Source organism: Lissotriton vulgaris, chromosome 10 (genome assembly GCF_964263255.1).
Source record: "Lissotriton vulgaris chromosome 10, aLisVul1.2, whole genome shotgun sequence".
Classification (NCBI taxonomy): domain Eukaryota; kingdom Metazoa; phylum Chordata; class Amphibia; order Caudata; family Salamandridae; genus Lissotriton; species Lissotriton vulgaris.
In genome coordinates, this window is record NC_141698.1 from 489,898,737 (window position 1) to 489,918,341 (window position 19,605).

A 19,605-nucleotide genomic window follows, 5' to 3' on the forward strand; every position below is an offset into this window, starting at 1 on the left:
AGTGTGGGGAATTCGCGTTCTGCATTTTCGAGCGCCATCTTTAAAGATCTGATTTCAGTTCTCTGAACCGAACAGTTTCTTACAGATTCAGTTTTTGTTACTTTCGGTCTGAATTTACCGCACAGCCAACGACCTTTAATGATCGCACATGCTGCATTGTAGGATTTACTCTCTACATTAAAATGCTGTACAAAGCTATCTGTATAGAATATACAGGCGTATTGTGGGAGAGGCAGGATTTCGATTGGCAGAGGATATTCTTCTTCATACTCTAAATCATTCAGTTCTTCAAATTGCGGGGCGAAATAGTATTTCACGTCTTCCGCTCCTAGAGAATCTATGTACTGTATCCATTTCGGATCCAGTGACACTGTAGGCAGGTTTACTGGGCTGAATAGCGCCTCAAAGGCGGATTCCGCTGTAAGGATATTAATCCGTTTGCCGTGTGCTAGTTCTCGTTCATTTGCTAATGCGATTTGCACTGCGTTCACAGTTCTTTCTGTGCGACTGAATGTTTTTTCTGATTGTGTGTACAAGTGAGATTTAATTGAAATTGGTACCTTTTCTCCCTCATTAGAGGTTAGGTACGTGAATCCGCATCTTCCTGGGATGACTCGGATTACTAGATCGATCGTGTTGTCACGTGTATCTAATTTTGTTTTTGCTAACATGTCTGTTTGCAGTGATCTCAAAATTTCTGTGTGTTTTTGAGTCCAATTGATTTGTTTTAAATCAGGTTTTATTAGTTCGTAGAGAGGTTTAACCCTCTCTGCGTAATTTAGGATGTAAGTTCTTCCGAAATTCAGAAAACCTAGTATGGATTGTAAATTCTTCAGCGTTTTTGGAGCTTGGAGTACAGCGCACTTCTCTAAGAAGTTGTCCGCTAGGCTTTTCCCTTCGCTTGATAATTCGTACCCTAAAAACAGTACTGTCAGATGGGCAATTCGGGACTTTTTAAAGTTGAATTTGTAACCCTCTGCTGCGAACCCAAGTATAATGGTGTTCACTCTTTTCAAGTGAGTATCCAAGTCGTCGTCTGTGAGATAAATATCATCTACGTAAGATAATGCTTCATCATCATAGATTTGTAGTAACTCTGTTACCCTAGCTGAGAATAGTCCTGGGCTGTTCTTGAACCCCTGTGGGAGTCGACAGAATTTTTTCTGTGACCCAAATGCGGAGAAAGCGGTCAAATATCTGCTTTCTGGTGCAATGTTTTGACAAAAGAAACCATTAGAAATGTCTAATGTTGTTTTGTATTTTTTCCTAACTATGTTATTCATTAGGGCTGCACTATGCGAGTTTTGTACTGCAAAAGTTTTGCAACATGTATTAAGGTGTCTGTAGTCCAAAACTAGACGATATGAATTGTCTGGCTTGGAGACAGGAAACAAAGGATTGTTCATTTGAGAGGTGCATGTTTCAATCACCCCCTGGTACTCAAGTTGATCTAAGATCTCCCTGACTTGTTTTTTAGCTTCTTGCTTTATGGGATACTGCCGTTGGGCAGTTGGTTCACTTTTTAATTGGATTTTGTGAGGCGGTGAATCCTCATCCCATCCTACATGATTTTTATACAATGCAGGTGCCTGGGCTACTGCCCATTTCCTTGCATATGTGTATTTTTTGTGAATCGGAATGTGATTCGAGAAGGCTGGCATAATCACTTCTTCGCCACGAGGGCACTCCCTGACAAACTCCGGGGGCCAATCTTTTTCAGCTAACAGAATATCATAGCCTTTTGAGAGCTTATCCCAAAATAGACCCTTAATTTTCCTAGTCTTATCACCCTCTATACGCAATGTTATTTCGTATATTTTATGGGGCTCGCTAAGTCTGGTGTCGGCAGTTTCAACCTGAATGTATTCATTCGTGTCCACTGTCTCCAGATGACTCATCAAGATCTTGCGCGCTATACTTATTTCTGCTGCACTGTCCAACATTGTCAATGCCCACTCCCCGTTTTTCAACTGTGTCCTCAGTATTCTCGGCATGGTTGATTACTCTAATACTGGCTACCTTCTTTTTCTGAAATTGAGATTTCTTATTTTGAGCAGGTTCCTTGTCTTTGGACTTGGTGTGCTCTCCTGGGTCTGACCGTCCTCTTCTTTCCAAATTCTGTGGAAGAGATCGAGAGGGACGTTTATCAATACTTTGATATCTATCAGGTTTTTTCAGATTATCCCTATTTCTAAGGTTATATCTTTTCTCAGAGGGCTCCCGTTGGGGAGACTGGCGTTCTCGAGTCGGAGTTCTTTCCCTCCGTCGAGGAGACCTTCCTCTGGACTGGAAAACTTTTTCCTTGGGAGTGGATTGTTTATTTCCATCCCAGCTCTTTTTAGGAGTGTTTAAATTATTTTTAATAAATAATTTTTCAGGATTTTCGAGCAGTTGGGGCTTAACTGGTTTTCCACCCAAGCTGTCTCTACCTAATTCTTCATAGCATTTTTCTATGATTTTTGCAAGCTCAACAGGATCTTTTATATCTGTTTCCCTCAACTTCTGGCGGATCGCCACAGATGCTGCTTCTCCCTTTATGTTGGCTAATAATATAGCCGTGACCTGCTTGAAGTCTTTCAGTAATTTCATACCTAGATTTAAAGCGGGCTCTGGACCGAATTCATTTTGAATCTGTTTTAGCACTTCTGGTATTACCGCCATAGACGGAACACCGTGTGTTTTTGTGTAAATGGAAGCAAAGACTGTACCCCAAGTGTCGCAGTCCTCCACGTGTGGTGCGATTCCCATAGGAAGGCAGATGGTCAAGATTCTGTGTTTCTCAATAGGGGTAGTATCAGGAAATACTGCCTCTATTTGAGTGATTTTCTGGGATAACCAGAAAGGAATTTGTTCCCGTTTTACGGGTGTTTTACCAAGACATGACTGTATGTTCTGTGGTGTAATTTTATTTGTGTTCCCCTGATGAGGGGTCAGCTGTGGTGTATTAACAGCTGGCTGGACTGTTGCAGTCCGTATTACATATTGGACTAATTGCCTATGTATTGTTATTAATGTGTTTAGCTGTACTAACAGCTCTTCTCTAGACATTTTTACAATGTCTGGATGTGGTGTGTAGCTGGCTAGAACCGGCCACGTGGCTCCTGGTCTACCTAGTGGACCGAGCCTGGTTATGTGATCATTATGTTTTAGGGCGCCATTAAACCAGAGCAGGTGCTCTTGAAATTTAAGTGGGATTTCAATCTCCTCGAAAGGAGCGTACTCTCCCGGAGGTTCCTCTATTTTGTAATAGTGAAACTCCTGTGTTATAGCGTTTACCGCTGGAAAGTTTATCCATGAATAGAATACCTCTGTCTGCCGATACTCGTGAGCCTCTATCACGAAAATCACTGTACCACCTTGAGGTGTCAGTCCGTGTTCTATAAGTTTTAAAGTTATAGATCTTCTTAACTGGACCGGGATGATAATAGCACCCGGGTCTGTGTCTAGGAGACTCGTGTCTTCCTCTATTAGTTGGGCTGCCAGTCTAACTGCTTCCCTTTCTTCTTCACTGTCTGTCATTTTTTTTTTTTAGAAAATGCAGGCTTTGCAGAGTAGGTCTCCAAGGAGACAAAGATTAGGTGCACAATATTTTGGAACACTGTATCCTTCAACGTTGAATAAACCAGAGCTTTACATAGGAATCTCTTCCTACTAAGGTCGGGCGGATTTTAACCTTTCACCCACTCCAGACGTCTATTGGAGTATTTACGGGAGAAAGGGTGTGAAATATGCACGACTGAGTTACTCTACAAGTCTTGCGTTAGTTTATCGCCTTACCAAACGTTGGGCGCCATGTAGTGTAGTTCCTAGTTTCCCACTAGGCCCTGCGCATTGGAATAACATAAACAGTAGTATCGACGTGGAACTGCGGATATTCCAGGCCTCCACTGACTATGCTAAACTTAATTGGGTTGTGTTACCAACTAGCTCAGAGGTCACTGGAAACTTTCTTCTCTGCATAGGAAGTGATCAGCTTCCTTGGCACAGACAAGAAGGGATTCAGTTTTCCAACAACCGTGCAACATGACAACTTTGCTCCTCAGATCAAGAGTCGATCTCTAGGGTCGTGTGAAACAATAGACATAGATTTCACTCAGTCAGTCTAGTGCAGTTTACTTTCACGGTATGTAGAGAATAGAGAGACGGGCGTTTATCAATAAAGGGTTAACATTTATTGAACAGTCTTTCTTCTCGTACAAGAGAAATGTATTGCCACAATTGCAATAACTGTTATTATGAAAAGTACGTACAGTAAGATAAGTATTGCGAAATAGAACTGTAAAAGCATTGATATGGTTTCTTAGCCATACAATGGTTTAAAAGTAATAAAACATATATACAGTCATATATACATTAGGCTAACATACTCAACTGGTGCTTCTAACTAAGCCTACCCCAGTGTGCCTGACCTAAGCCTAACACGTGAGAAGGGGAGTAAGTAAGTAGCTTTAAGTTAAGTTGGTTTTGCCAAGGTTTGTTTCAAGAATTCTCGTCTAAGGGTTTAGTCAACACCATACCTCTGAGTAGAATGATGGAGGATTGGTATCTCCTTCAGGGGTCTCTCTCGATATCCCAGTCACCTGCGAGGGTAAACCGGAAGCGCCGGGACTGGATTTCTCTGCACGAGAAATGCAGCGGCTTCTCTCAGCGCGTCGAGGAAGGAGGGGTGACAGCGTCCGCGGGCAGCTGGGCTGGATGTCTTCGCAGAGGACGGCTGCTCGGCTCCTCAAGCGTACTGTACCATAGTTCGCGCTGTAGCGGCGATAATGGTAATCAGCAGCTTCACCACCACAGGATAGCAGGCTGCAGCGACAGAGTGCTAGTTTTTACCAACACAGGGTCATGCAGGCAGCTGGCATCAGCAACAGGGAACGAACTCACAGCTCGTATCTTTCTCTCATTGCTTAAGGCAACGTGGGTAATATTTATACCTGACAGGTGCCGGGTTTGACGCAAGTTTGCTGGACATAAGACGTCAATTAAAGATGTCACTAGGAAGTGACAGTTATCAGTTGCTCATTAGAGTTCCATTACTAATCAAAACATAGCAAGCGGGGATTTCCAGGTTTGCTAAGTTTTTATCTTGTTGAAGAACTCGGAGTGTTATCTAGGAATATCAGATAGTGACTGCTGCTCTGTCATTGCACTAATTGGTCGCAAAGGAAGTAGCAGAGAGTCATGCTGGAATGTGGCTCTGTTCGTGTGAGGCCAGAGATGACTTTTCAGAAAATCGCACTTGAACGGTTATGCCAATATAGGGAATAAATGGATTTATAGCCGAATAGGGGCATAAGGTCACAGTATCGATCAGGAACCTAGATAAGCACGCAACAGGTAGACTACTAGAAACGACAAGAGGGTCCTTCCGTGCACTCTGTCTTTAACTTGTGTTACAAACTGTATCTCTTTTCAACTAACAATGCTACACCATCCTGGCTCCTTGTCTCGAGGAGACCTCAACAACTTGCAATGAATGTGGTGCAGACAATTCTGTTCCCAAAGGATGTGTGCACTTCACAAAAACATTAATCTTTCATCGAGTGTTCAAATCACAAACGATTCAATTGTATCTTCTTTAACAGTGATTTTTATTCCATCTTAATTCATCATTTCATTCGATTTCCATATTCCATATTTTCAAAAATAAGGTGTATCCATGTACAATCAACAGAAAATTACACTACCCAATGCATTTTGGGTCAAAAACGTGACCCTTCCTCAGGGGTCTGAAAAAAGAAGAAAGAAACTGGAAATTTTGAGCTAGTCTCTACATTGATTCTAAGTCCTTTTTTGCAAAAAACAATGTCCAAACAATTACCAGCATCATTCGGTCTGAACCTACACACCATTGGCAGCATGTTAAATCGACTTCATCAAGCAAGTTCACATTTATACCAAAAAACATTCTACTTTTGCAAAGAAACCGCTAATTCTATTTTCTTACTGAGCGCTAAAGATGCAATGATTGTGGCCACTTACTTTGAGTGTAATTATCTGTTCCCCTCGTTATTTCTGTGATTTCTTGTCTGTCAGGAATTCAAGTGAAAATTTCAAGTACAGCTCTGACAGCCATTATTACTTTTATGTATTGAGGCATTGGATTGGTGGAGTGGGTCACGTGATCGTCCACCCCTTAGTCTGTTAACTCTAACTCATCTCTGTTCATATGAGATATAAGGTCTTAAAAACAATCTATGGATTGCAGTAGTCCTGCTTTTAGTTTAATACACGATCGCAGTGTTTACGATAAAAAACACGTGATCGGATGATTTGGCCAATCGGGTGGTGCGTGAGAACTCTTTCTAGTGCTGTGCTGTTCATGAAGTTGTTGAAAAACACGAGCAGATCATGTGACCCGCATAACTAATGCAATCCTCACACTAAAAAGAGTTCTCACGCACCACCCGATTGGCCAAATCTTCCGATCATGTGTTTTTTATCGTAAACACTGCGATCGTGTATTAAACTAAAAAAAGACAGTAATCAGCTTAGTTGCTGGTGAGCAGGACTACTTCAATCTATAAATTATTTTTAAGACCTTACATCTCATATGTACAGAGATGAGTTAGAGTGTTGTTTGTGTGTGGTTGTGTATGTGTGGTTGTGGTTGGTTGTGTGTGCATGTGTGGTTGTGTGTGTGGTTGTGTGTTTGTGGTTTGGTGTGTTTGTGTGTGTGATTGGGTGTGTTTATGTGTGCTTGGGTGTGTGTGGGGGTGTATTTGTGTGTGTGGGAGTGTTTGTGTGTGTGGTTTTGTGTGTGTGGTTGTGCGTTTGGTTGTGTGTGTGGTTGTGTGTGTGGTTGTGTGTGTGTGGTTGTGTGTGTGGTTGTGTGTGTGGTTGTGTGTGTGTGGTTGTGTGTGTATGGGTGTGTGTGGTTGTGTGTGTGGCTGTGTGTGTGTGGTTGTGTGTGGTTGCATGTGTGTGGTTGTATTTGGGGTTGTGGTTGTGTGTGTGGTTGTGTGTGTGTGTGTGTGTGTGTGTGTGTGTGTGCAGTTGTGTCTGTGTGTGTGGTTGTGCTGTGGGTGTGGTTGTGTTTGGGCGTGTGTGTGGTTGTGTGTGCTTGTGGTTGTGTATGGCTGTGTGTATGTGGTTGTGTGTGTGGTTATGTGTGTGGTTGTGTGGTTGGGTGTGGGGTTGTGTGGTTGGGTGTATGTGTGGTTGGGTGTGGTGTATAGGGTTGTGGGGTTGGGTGTGGTTGTGTGCATGTGTGGTTGTGTGTGTGGTTGGGTGGGTGTGTGTGTGGGTGGGTGTTTGTTGGTGTGGTTGTGTGTGTGTGGTTGTGTGTGAGGTTGTGTGTGGTTGTATGTGTGGTTGTGTGTGTGGTTGTGTGTGTGGCAGTGTGTTGTTGTTTTGTGTGGTTGTGTATGTGTGGTTGAGTGTGAGGTTGTATGTGTGGTTGTGGTGGTTGTGTGTGGGAGTGGGAGTGTATGTGGTTGTGGTTGTGTGTGGGTGTAGTTGTGTGTGTGGGGTTGTGGGTGTGGTTGTGTGTGGTTGTGTGTGGTTGTGTGTGTGTTGTTTTTGAGGTTGTTTGTGTGGTTGTGTGTGTGTGTGGTTGTGTGTGGGTATATGTGGGGTTGTGGTTGTGTGTGGTTGTGTGTGTGGTTGTGTGTGTGGTTGTGTGTGTGGTTGTGTGTGTGGTTGTGTGTGTGTGTGGTTGTGTGTGTGTGTGTGTGGTTTTGTGTGTGTGGTTAGGCATTTGGTTGTGTGTGTGGTTAGGCATTTGGTTGTGTGTGTGGTTGTGTGTGTGGTTGTGTGTGTGTGGTTGTGTGTGTGTGTGTGGTTGTGTGTGTATGGGTGTGTGTGGTTGTGTGTGTGGCTGTGTGTGTGGCTGTGTGTGTGGCTGTGTGTGAGTGGTTGTGTGTGGTTGCATGTGTGTGGTTGTATTTGGGGTTGTGGTTGTGTGTGTGGTTGTGGCTGCGTGTGTGGTTGTGTGTTGTTTTTGTGGTTGTGTGTGTGGTTGTGTTTGGGCGTGTGAGGTTGTGTGTGCTTGTGGTTGTGTGTGTATGGTTGTGTGTGTGTGGTTGTGTGTATGTGGTTGTGTGTGTGTGGTTGTGTGTGTGTGGTTGTGTGTGGTTGTGTGGTTGGGTGTGGGGTTGTGTGGTTGGGTGTGGTATGGGGTTGTGGGGTTGGGTGTGGTTGTGTGTATGTGTGGTTGTGTGTGTGGTTGGGTGGGTGTGTGGGTGTGTGTGTTTGTGTGTGTGTGGTTGGGTGTTTGTTGGTGTGGTTGGGTGTTTGTTGGTGTGGTTGTGTGTGTGTGGTTGTGTGTGTGGTTGTGTGTGTGGCAGTGTGTGTGGCAGTGTGTTGTTGTTTGTGTGTGGTTGTGTATGTGTGGTTGAGTGTGAGGTTGTATGTGTGGTTGTGGTTGGTTGTGTGTGAGAGTGTATGTGGTTGTGTTTGTGGTTGTGTGTGGGTGTAGTTGTGTGTGTGGGGTTTTGTGTGTGGTTGTCTGTGGTTGTGTATGGTTGTGTGTGGTTGTGTGTGTTGTTTTTGAAGTTGTTTTTGAGGTTGTTTGTGTGGTTGTGTGTGGGTATATGTGGGGTTGTGGTTGTGTGGGGTTGTGTGTGTGTGGTTGTGTGTGTTGTGTGTGTGTTTGTGTGTGTGGTTTTGTGTGTGTGGTTGTGCATTTGGTTGTGTGTGTGGTTGTGGTTGGTTGTGTGTGCGTGTGTGTGTGTGGGAGTGTATGTGGTTGTGGTTGTGTGTGGGTGTAGTTGCGTGTGTGGGGTTGTGGGTGTGGTTGTCTGTGGTTGTGTATGGTTGTGTGTGATTGTGTGTGGTTGTGTGTGTTGTTTTTGAGGTTGTTTGTGTGGTTGTGTGTGTGTGGTTGTGTGTGTGGTTGTGTGTGGGTGTGTATGGTTGTGTGTGGGTGTGGTGTTGTGTGTGGTTGTGTGTGTGGTTGGTTGTGTGGTTGTGTGTGGGGTTGTGTGTATGTGTAGAAAATAGAAACCTTCTCAGGGGTCTCATTGATACTTGATAATTGGCACAGAAGCTGACACATAAAAGTAACATCTTTATTAACCTCAAATGAGGGAGACTACGTCACACAGAAGCCTTAGCATCTGAATGAGGCAGTCTGAGGAGTACAGAAAACAGAGGCCTTATATATGATTAGGGTTACATAGTCAGCATAAGACCATGGGGCAGTCCTGGCACGTGTAAGCATGCAAAATGCCTAATATGGGCCTGCAAGATCTGCTTGCCCAACAAAGTGGGAGGAGAGTTACTACTCCATTCAGCAGCAAAAATAGCCTGACAGTTCTACAAGATGAGCAGGTGCATTCTACTAGCTAGGCCCTTCTGAGCATGTGTGAAGGTGGAAGATGCTAAAAATAGTTTGTTTCTAGGCAGATTACAAGAGCAGTCAACACTGAGGGAAGACAGAGCACATGGAGAGCACATGGCAGCACATGGCAAACAAGATGGCTGCCAGAAATACAAAATGGCTTTCAGCTCATGCTAACAAATCCCTGCAATATTTAACATATGTGTGGTTGTGTGTTGCTGTGTGTGTAGTTCTGTGTGTGGTTGTGTGTGTGGTTGGGTGTGTCTGTGTGTGTGGTTGGGTGTGTTTGAGTGTGGTCTTGTTAAGGCGCATTCTAGTTGCCAGGAGCTGGCAGGGACTCCCAACATTGTTGCCATTCCAGCCTGCCCATAGCCAGAATGGTAGAACCTCCTAGAAGCTCCTGGAACCTTCCAGAACAGGGGAGGTGACACCAACTGCCACTTCCAACTGACACTATATAAGGAAAAGGAGGGAAACTTTCTAGTCAGTTGGGGCATCACTGACCTGGGGAACCCACACAGGAGTTTAGGCGGGAGGGCCTAGTGAGGAACCTATGCTACTGGGAGTGACAGGATTTAGGTGCCGCCTCTTAAGCTGGGTGGGGTGTCCCAAGCTAGCCCCCTGATCTGGCCCAGTGGTAGGGAACCCCAGGGTCCATCTGCAGGGACTGAAGAGAAATTCTTCAGGCCTTCAACTCATCAACCCCCCCCCCCCCAGTAACTTCAAGAAACAAGCAACCAAGGGCGCAGAGCCATCCAAGCGCCAAGAAGACTGCTTTCTGGTACCAGGTACTGGACTGTGCTGCCCTGCGCATCCCCTGCCTACAATTGGGCCATCCTGTATGTCCTTGACTGAACTATGGGCCCAGCGCTGTAAATTGCTCCCAGCCTGCTCTTCTCTGCCTGCGAAGCGCTGTGAAGAAATTGCCCTTGTCAAGCGCTGTGAAGTAATTGCCCTTGTCAAGCGCTGTGAAGTAATTGACTCTGCCAAGCGCTGTGAAGTACTCATCTCTGTGTAGCGCTAGCCCCCTGAATTGCTGGATGAGCCCCCACATCATGTTTCCCCCAAGCGCTGTGGTGTTCCTGAAGCGCTAAACTCCTGAGACGCTCCTGCTGTCATTGCCCCTTTAGTAGCGCTGGAGACTGTCGATAGAGTGCGGTTGTTGCTAAGCGCCAATTGGCCCTCAGGCACTGTGTGTCCCCTGCCGAGGCGCTGCAGAAGCACTTACCGCTGCGGCCCTTGCCGCCTTGCCAAGGTCTCAGCCGCGGCATCGGAGCGCTGTTGTGTGCCCCGGCGGCCCTCGGTACCAGGAGAGGGCCGCCACCGTGTTGCTGTGGGCCGCGCCCGGCCCAGGAGAGTTGTTGTGTGAGGCGCTGTCACCCGGTGCGCCCAGGGCCCTGATTTATCGCCGCGAAATTCCAGTCAGGCCGAGGTAGGCCCGAAGCCGGGGAAGCCGTTCTGCCGGCCTCACGTGACGGGGGTGCGACAAGCCACGCCCCTGCCGCGCAGTGATTGGCCGCGTGGCCAAGCCTCTTCGCGACCGCCTCCCGATTGGCTCCCGGGCCCCTGACATCACCCTAGGCCCGGGAACGGGAGGAACGATGACCGGAGGGTTACGTGAGGAGTAGGAGCCCTCCCCCTGCAGCCAGAACCCATCGACAGGGGCCAAGAAGGCCCGGGACCGGGGCAGACATCTTCGTAGGGGGCTCGGGAAGTGCACCGGAGCCCCCGCCAGCCACGGATATCGCCGGAAGGCTCAGCAGGAGAGCGTGAGCCCCCCGCATTTCCCAGAGACGCCGCAAGGGCCCTCCAAGGCCGAAGTACAAAGGTAAACCCCCGGGGAGGGGCGGAAGGCCGGAGAAGGCCCCGAGTTCGCCCCTCCCTTGGGGAAAGTTGAGGTTGAGCCCCGTTGGCCCTCGTGAAGCCCACTGAGTACTGTGGACTGGGCAGGAGTCCTGTAACGACTAGAGAGCCCCAGGGTGGCTCTTGTGACTACCCCACCAGAAGCGTTAAAACCTTATTGGGAAGTGGTGGTTTCTAATGTGGCCTAGTTAAGTGAAATGGTTGTAGTGGCCACAAGGGAATGTTCTAAATGCCTGAGCCCGATTCCTATGGTTAATGAAATGCACATTTTTACCCGGTGCTGGGTCCTCTTTGCCTAATGAAAAGTGTTACCACTGCAAATTAACTGTTCAACCCGTAATGTAAGGTTTTCCCTACTCAAGGAGATAATGCCTGGCTTATGAAGAGTTTACCCTTGATAAAAGTGTTTTTTCAATTCTATGCAAAGTGTTCTGCTGCAAGGTTTAACCCTGTTTAATCAAATGGTTTTCTCCAATGAAATGTTCCTTGCTAAGTGATGCCAGGCCTACAAGTATGTAATCTTTAATATTTGACAGATTTATCTATTTAAATATTTATGGCTGAGTAATGCAGTGTTAATTTTCTCCTGAAGTGTTTAACGTGCACCGTATTTACAAGCCTGGAGTGTTTAGCGTGCACCGTATTTACAAGCCTGGAGTGTTTAGCGTGCACCGTATTTAAAAGCCTGAAGTGTTTAGCGTGCACCGTATTTACAAGCCTGAAGTGTTTAGCGTGCACCGTATTTACAAGCCTGAAGTGTTTAACGTGCACCGTATTTACAAGCCTGAAGTGTTTAGTGTGCACCGTATTTACAAGCCTGGAATGCTATAAGTGCACTGTATCCACAAGCCTGATTTGCTCCTAGTGCACCCTATGTACAAGCCGTAAATGAGAGGGAGATTCACTTCACTGTACTGAGTTTTCTTGCAGAGGTGGGCTTCCATAGTATTCTGAGGATCTGATCGAGGTCGCAAGCCAACCCGAATTTACAAGAAGAAAAGCTTGTCACAAATAACTAAAGGTTGTGTTCTTTGGAGTTCCTTGTTGGACTGATAAGTACTTGCCCATATGTTTTATTACCTTGAAGGAAAAGCATCCGTGAGAGGTTTGATTTGATATTTAAACTCATACTATAGGCGCTTCTTGTAGGATCCTCCAGGTTACTACAGTTACCCCGTTGCCTGTCAGAAAGGTTGATACGACAGGCGGGGACAACTAGTGTTTCACTGCTAGATAAGCTGGTTATGGTTGTAATGAAATGTTTACCCATTTATGGGAAATGTAACCTGAATGCGATTCATGAAATGTCTCAATGAAATTCTGAAGAGTTTATAATGCAACGCTCTATTTGAAAGTATATATAAAATATCTTGATTCTTTCAAATACAACCACTGGTGTGTTCTCCATTATTGCGTAACTGTGTCTTACATTGGATGTGTGCGTTAAGTAGCTGCTTTACACACAAGCCCCTGGCTGCCTTGCTGCTCGCGCTATGCTACCCCCTTGAGGGCTGGTAACCCAAGGTCTCACAGGGAGTGTGTGTGGTTGTGTGTGTTTGTGGTTGTGTATGTGGATATGTGTGTGGTTGTGTGTGTGGTTGTATGTGGGGTTGTGGTTGTGTGTGTGGTTTTGTGTGTGTGTGTGTGGTTGTGTGTGTGTGGTTGTGTGTGTGGTTGTGTGTGGGGTTGTGTGGTTGTGTGTATGTGTGGCTGGGTGTGGTTGTGTGTGTGTGGTTGTTTATGTGTGTGTGTGGTTGGGTGTGTTTGTGTCTGTGGTTGGGTGTGGTTGTATGTGTGGTTGTGAGTGTGTGGTTGTGTGTGTGGTTGGGTGTGGTCGTGTGTGTGTGTGTGTGATTGTATGTGTGGTTGTGTTCCCTTCTTCAGCGGTGTTTAAACCGCCCTGTTTATGTCCGTGCCGGGAGGCAGAGGGCATTTAACTACCGTGCAAAGGGTCTTTATAAACTGTAGTGTGTGCCATCCAGAGTACGCGGAAGGAAGCCTTCCCAAATATGTGGCATCTCTGCAGAACAAACCTCAGTGGACTCACTGTGCGCAATAAATAATTGTACTACTGTGCTTGGTATACTGGAATTGCTGCAGCTAATGAGCTGGACTTTACTAAAACAATTAATTCCATAACATTAACCAAAAATGATGACGAAAGATGGAATAAGTTATGGAACCTTAAGAAAAAGATAATTCGTACCGAATTACATTCGGAATTTATTATTCAGTATTGTAGGAAGGGTATTATACCCATAGGTCTCCAAATAAAAATTGAGCCTGGATTATTTGTTACAAATGAGAAATTTAAAGAAAGCTGGATCGCAAACAGATGCAGTCGCGATTGGATGTTGCTAATAATAGAGACTGCACAAAACATCTTAATCATAGAAAAAGAAGAAATTGAGACCCTAGAGAAGCAATTAAATGAGAGCACGGCTCTCGACGATGCAAAGGCAAAATTAGAGGAAATCCAAGATGACATCAAGAGGTATCAGGAGTATATGATTAGTAAGAAGTCCAACAAGTTGCGTAAGGATATAGCCAATTATAAGGTGGAATTGGTGTATCCCTACATACAGAAGGATTATTTCGAACAACCAGCTGCAACAGAGTATAATGGCAAACAGTTTAATTATAATAAAAACAGGTATTTCAAGAAAAATGTGACTTTTTCTGATACCTCGTACAATAGTTCCGACTCGGAAGGAGAAAGGACCAATGACAATAGAAATAGAGGCGAGGCAATAGAAGCAAGCGGAGGTACAAATAGAGAGTACCAACCGGCTTTTTTAGGGCAACAGAACAGACGCCAGCAGAGGGGATTCAGGACGCGGGGGAGGGGTCGTCTAGGCAATCCACAAACTGGGGGCATTATGAGACGCCCATACATGCGAACCCGCAGCCACAAGGATTGGGAATAGAAGCAGATATCCTTAAAGCACCCATAATAAATGTATCAGACAAAATACTCACAATACACGCAATCAATGTTTTAGAAAAGGGATTAGGATTTGCACCTAGCACCACAGGAAGTAGGTTTGCCATAGAAAGGGACGTTGGAGACCTTTTTAGAAAAATTCGTATTAATAAATTCTTTGAAGGCAAGGAAAGCAGGGAAACTGAAAATAAGACAGGTTTGAAACCACTTTCAACATGGACACCTAGTATAGGAATGGTCGGGCAAGAAGTAGATGTGTTTGAAAAAACTGTAACAATAGGCTTGGAAAAATTATTAGACACAAAAGTATGGACAAACAATAACCTGTCGAAATTAGAAAGGGAGGCACTAAAGAATTTGTCAGCATGTGAAGAGATCACTATAAAGCCTGGGGACAAAGGTGGGAGCATAGTTATATTAACAACAGAAGACTATGAGAGGAGAATGTTGAAGTTGCTTGATAACCGTACACACTATAAACCATGCAGTGTTAAAGATTGGGATTCCCTAAAGAAGAAAGTGAGGGAGTTGGTTACCTTTGCAAAAGATGACAATATCATCTGTGATGAGGAATACCATTTTTTAGTTCATGATCACCCTAAGATCCCGGCCCTTTATGGGCTACCCAAGGTCCACAAGAACATGAATGACCCCCCTATGCGACCCATAGTTTCCGGCATTGACTCATTGACAGAACCACTTAGTAAATATGTGGACCATTATATTCAACCTTGTGTAGCACAATTATCATCCTACATTAAGGTTACTACACACATGATCTCAAAAGTGGAAGGAATACCATTCAATAAAGATCAACAATGGCTCGTATGTTTAGACATCGAAGCCTTATATACCAACATTCCACAACAAGATACAGTGGATATGATGGAGGCCATTTTAAAGGGCGAATCTAGTGATCTCACGGCCCATGATACATTCATTATAGAGTGTATAGAGCTAATATTGAAAAATTATATTTTCTTATTCAAAAGAGACTAATATTGTCAAATTAAAGGCACAAGTATGGGAGCAACATGTGCTCCAAGTCTAGCGTGCCTGTATGTAGGCAAGTTTGAAACCCAACACATATACAATGAGATGAGCCCCTTTTTCGAGAATGTAAAAAATTGGTCCAGGTTTATAGAATATATTTTTTTTATATGGGAAGGACCAGAAGAAGATCTTAATAATTTCCTAGAGTGGTTGAACTATGGTGACCAAAACCTCAGATTTACTTCTACCAAGAATCAGAGTACAGAAGACTTTTTAGACATCCGTATTTATGACAATTGTGGCACTATTAATGTGGAATTATATGTAAAACCATCGGATAGGAACACCCTACTCCACCACAATAGTTACCACCCGAAATGTCAAAAGGATGGAATACCATTTAGCCAATTCTTACGTATTAGAGGTAATTGCAGTGACAGGAAAAGTTTCGAAATACATGCTGAAACACTTAAACAAAAATTAGCGTTTCGAGGCTACCCGAAACGTCTAATAAAAGAAGCTTACAAAAGGGCAAAATATTATAATCGCGAAAGCCTCTTTGAAAGTCATGTGAAATCTAAGGAACCATATAATGGGATCATTATGGAGTCTGATTTCAATGGCTTTAGTAATAAGGTTAAGAATCTGATAAATAAGAATTGGTCTATACTAAACAAAACAGGAGTTACACCAACGGCTAAGCCAATCTATGCATACAGGAGAAATAACACTATAAGAAATCACCTTGTGCAGACGTTCAAAGAACCAAAAGCTGGAGCACAAAAGAATGTCTTGAATAATACCCCAATTAGAGCAAACCTACCGTGTGGGTCCTGCACACACTGTAAAAATATTCTAAAGACAGACAAACTAGAAGTAAATGGAATTGTCCACTGGATGAATGAGCATGTAAATTGCCGTACATCCAATGTAATCTATACAATTATCTGCCCCTGCCAAAAGTGCTATATTGGAGAAACAGGACGTGAAATGCGTCTCCGTCTCACCGAACACAGGTCAGCTATAAAAAATCAAAAAAAGAATGCCCCTTTAGTGGAGCACTGGATCTCTGAAAAGCACGGCTTGGATGATATAAAATGGTTCATCCTGGAGAAAATTAAAATATCTGTCAGAGGAGGTGACCAAAATAAGAAACGTAAACAGAGGGAACAATTCTTTATGTCAAAATTTAAATCTTACTATTCAGGACTTAATGGCCGCGAAGAATGGGACAGAATGATTAGCTAATATCTTGCTGAAATTATGATACTAGTATGTAAATGCTGAAACAGAGGATAGCATAACCACTAATGTACTGCAGTACTTGATACACAATGTAAAACAAGTTTATAAACATTGGAATATTTTTATATATAAGAGGTACAAATAATGATGAGACTGAAACAAATAAGATATAAACCTTATGAATGAAATTATATGATTTTGCTGAACAGATAGGTTGTGTACCATTATGTTTTCCTTATGTCCTTAAGTTATACATTTGTCTGTTCTGCGTGTGCCAGAAATACTGTAATTTGACATAGAGCAGTCGATTGAAATTGTCATGTACACTGTAATGTATGTTTATGTGTGCTTGCATTTGTAGCAGCTTATGAATATAACAAAAATAGCCACACAAAATCGACACTGTATGTATTGAGATTGTCATAAGAGAATAAACAATCAATTTTGACTAGTCATCTAAAGAAATAGAAAGCGGACAATCATTCCGGTACCATCCCATAGCCAGTGCAGCAAAATCTACACCACAGGGATTGAATGGTAGTCACGTTATAGAGAAAGGGAGATGCCAAGAACAATATGAAGCCCAATTCCTAAATAAGCGGCACATTACTGTGCTCGAAAATAAAAAAATCATTTTTCCCAATTTATTGAGAAATAAAACAGTAGCGTAAATCCGTTTTTTGTGGATGTAGATAATTTGGAAGCATCAACTAACTATCTAAATAATAGAAACAATGATAGTTTTCCGTTACATTAACAGCGTGGTTTATCTTCCCAAAATACTACCTAATTGGCGCGACTGTAGGCGCCGAGAAAGGTAATACGGACATGACGTATGCAGAGAGTCGTCTTAAAAAACTACAATCATGGCGACAAAAAATATATACACAGGTGATATTTATTTCGTACCACCAGCTTTGCCAATTAAGATCCCTAATGCAAGGGCGGCCCCTATATATAGCCCGACCAGCTATCACAACATTCCAAGCACGGGGAGCAGGAAGGCGGTTTAAGAGAGCTGAGCACGAGCACACGGTAAGGAGCGCAAGTGTAGAAAAGGGGCAAGATATAGGCTTGAGATACCCGTATGCAACTTTCAGTATAACTCCTAGTGTGTAAGGCAGCGATACGACGGGTTTGTCAGGGCTAAGCCATGGGTATGGAAGCCTAGTTTGTGAACCATAGTTGTGGATTACCCTTAATACCGACATCGGTAATCCTAGTACCAAATACTTCTGGCAGGATCCAGTACCTGAAACAAAACGTAGTAAGCAATGTAGGTTTGACTGTTTCATGTGAATGTTGAAACTGGGGTGATTCAATCAATCCCATTGAACTACAGTGGCTCCTTTTAAGATATTGATAGCCACATATGCTGAAAATTATTCAGTTTACCACTTAGTACAACTTAAGGGACATAAACGCCAAGATCTTAAATTCAAATTAGCGGTGGTTTCTCTGCAGATTATGGACACTAGTCAATAGAATATTCCACCAAAAAGTGGTTGGTTGGAAGTTTTCAATAAATTATACCCTACATGAGGGATGTTAAAAATTGGGCTTTTTCTAGAAATTAAAACGTTAGATTCAGACCCTTAGAACATACGCCAAGAATTAAACTACTTATGTTATCTTGAATTCATGTAGAGAGTGTGTAATAAATAAACCTTATTATTTAGGATATACAGAAAGAAGTGGGATTGTCGCCTCAAAATTGATTCCAAGCAGGAAACCTAAAAGCTGGACCAAGCGATATATCTCAAGTTTATAGGTATGTAACTACACTTACCAGGAGTTATGTATCAGTAGGGTGGCTATAATACAAAATATAGATTCTAAACAAATTGTTTGTCTAATCAATACAGACTACCGGTGCATCAAAACCGATCAGCTGTTCTGCGCAGATCGAAAGACGCAGTCACGATTAGTTTGACCCAACAAAAACAAGTCTTCCCCGTTTTTAAGTAAGTTTGTTTATTAACCTATTCAGTGTCTGATCAGGGGAGGATAGCTGTGTTTATTCTAAAAGGCTACCCTCTTGAATTACAGAATACCTGAGAGCGTTCATTAAATTGGCTCCAGACCTAAATGAATTGTATTGGCCAAAAGTAAGAAGAAGGACCAATAGTCATCTAACTAAAGTAAGCCTGTTAGCTTATGAATAATTAAATCTCTCTAAATATGACACAACCACTAAACAACTAGTTTTACCATAAATTTTCTTAGCAAGCATTAAACTAATTATGTATATTGATTTTGTAGAAAGAAGACTACACTGGTTTTTAATTTGTCTGTCCTGAAGAAGGTGTTACATCAATACTAAGCACCGAAACGCGTCGACCAAGGATTTTTTATGTATTCTGTTTTTAATTGACTGTAATTTTCAAGTTTATCTATAAAATCTGTGACTCAAATTTAGGTGTAATTGAAGTATTAGGATCAGTGACTCTGAGATAGCAACCGTAACTGGAATTGTTAGATAGAAATTTTTGAAATGTACCAGAGCACGTGATCGTGATAATATACTATCAATGCTTGCTTATGTTTTTAACTGACAAATAAATGTTTTTAAAGTAAATAAAAATCGAAAAACAAATGGTAAATCACTTGTGGTATCTAGTATTAATGATTTGTGTCATAATCTTGATGTAAAAGTAAATCATGGTTTGTGTGTAGGCCTTTCGGTCACTAATTAGAAGTATAATAGCACAGAAAGGAAATTTTTTTGTTGATCCTTAATCCGGAGTCCGTCCAGCTTGTTGCTGTGTTCCCTTCTTCAGCAGTGGTTAAAATGCCATTTCGGTTGTGCATGCCAATTTAATTAGCAGCCGCTGCCCGCGAGGGCCACCAGCGCTGATGTGTATTCCACCCCAAGCCATACAGGAGAAAACAACTCCTTACACACTTATCAGACTGTGCCACATCCCCACTGAAGGTCAGCTGCGGGTGCAGGAGATATGTAATGACCAGCAGAACGTGGTGTGAATCCGGTTCTCCTTGTAACCTCCACAAACTGGTAGCTCAGTGTGTTATGGCACCTGCTTCTGAGATCTCATGTGATGTATCTGTCCTTGCCCCGAACCTCATTCCCTGGGTGCTGAGTGCTACCGCCACAGCCCTCCACCTACCACTTCAGGGCTGCTGCCAGACCCCAGGTAGGAAGGGAGGCGGGGTCTGAGAGTGTGGGGTGTTGTGGATAAGGGGGGCAGGAGCATGGTCTGGGAGAGGCTGATAACATATTCCTGTCCATGGCCTATTGCAGTCTTGTGCTTTGTGAAGT

The 19,605-nt window shown here is 43.4% G+C and overlaps 1 protein-coding gene across 3 annotated transcripts in view; it reads right to left on the bottom strand.

Moving 5' to 3' along the window:
• Positions 1-19,605, bottom strand: part of SMARCD3 (SWI/SNF related BAF chromatin remodeling complex subunit D3) — a 1,454,082-nt gene that overhangs the window by 685,340 nt on the left and 749,137 nt on the right. The gene's annotated exons all lie outside the window — the stretch shown is intronic.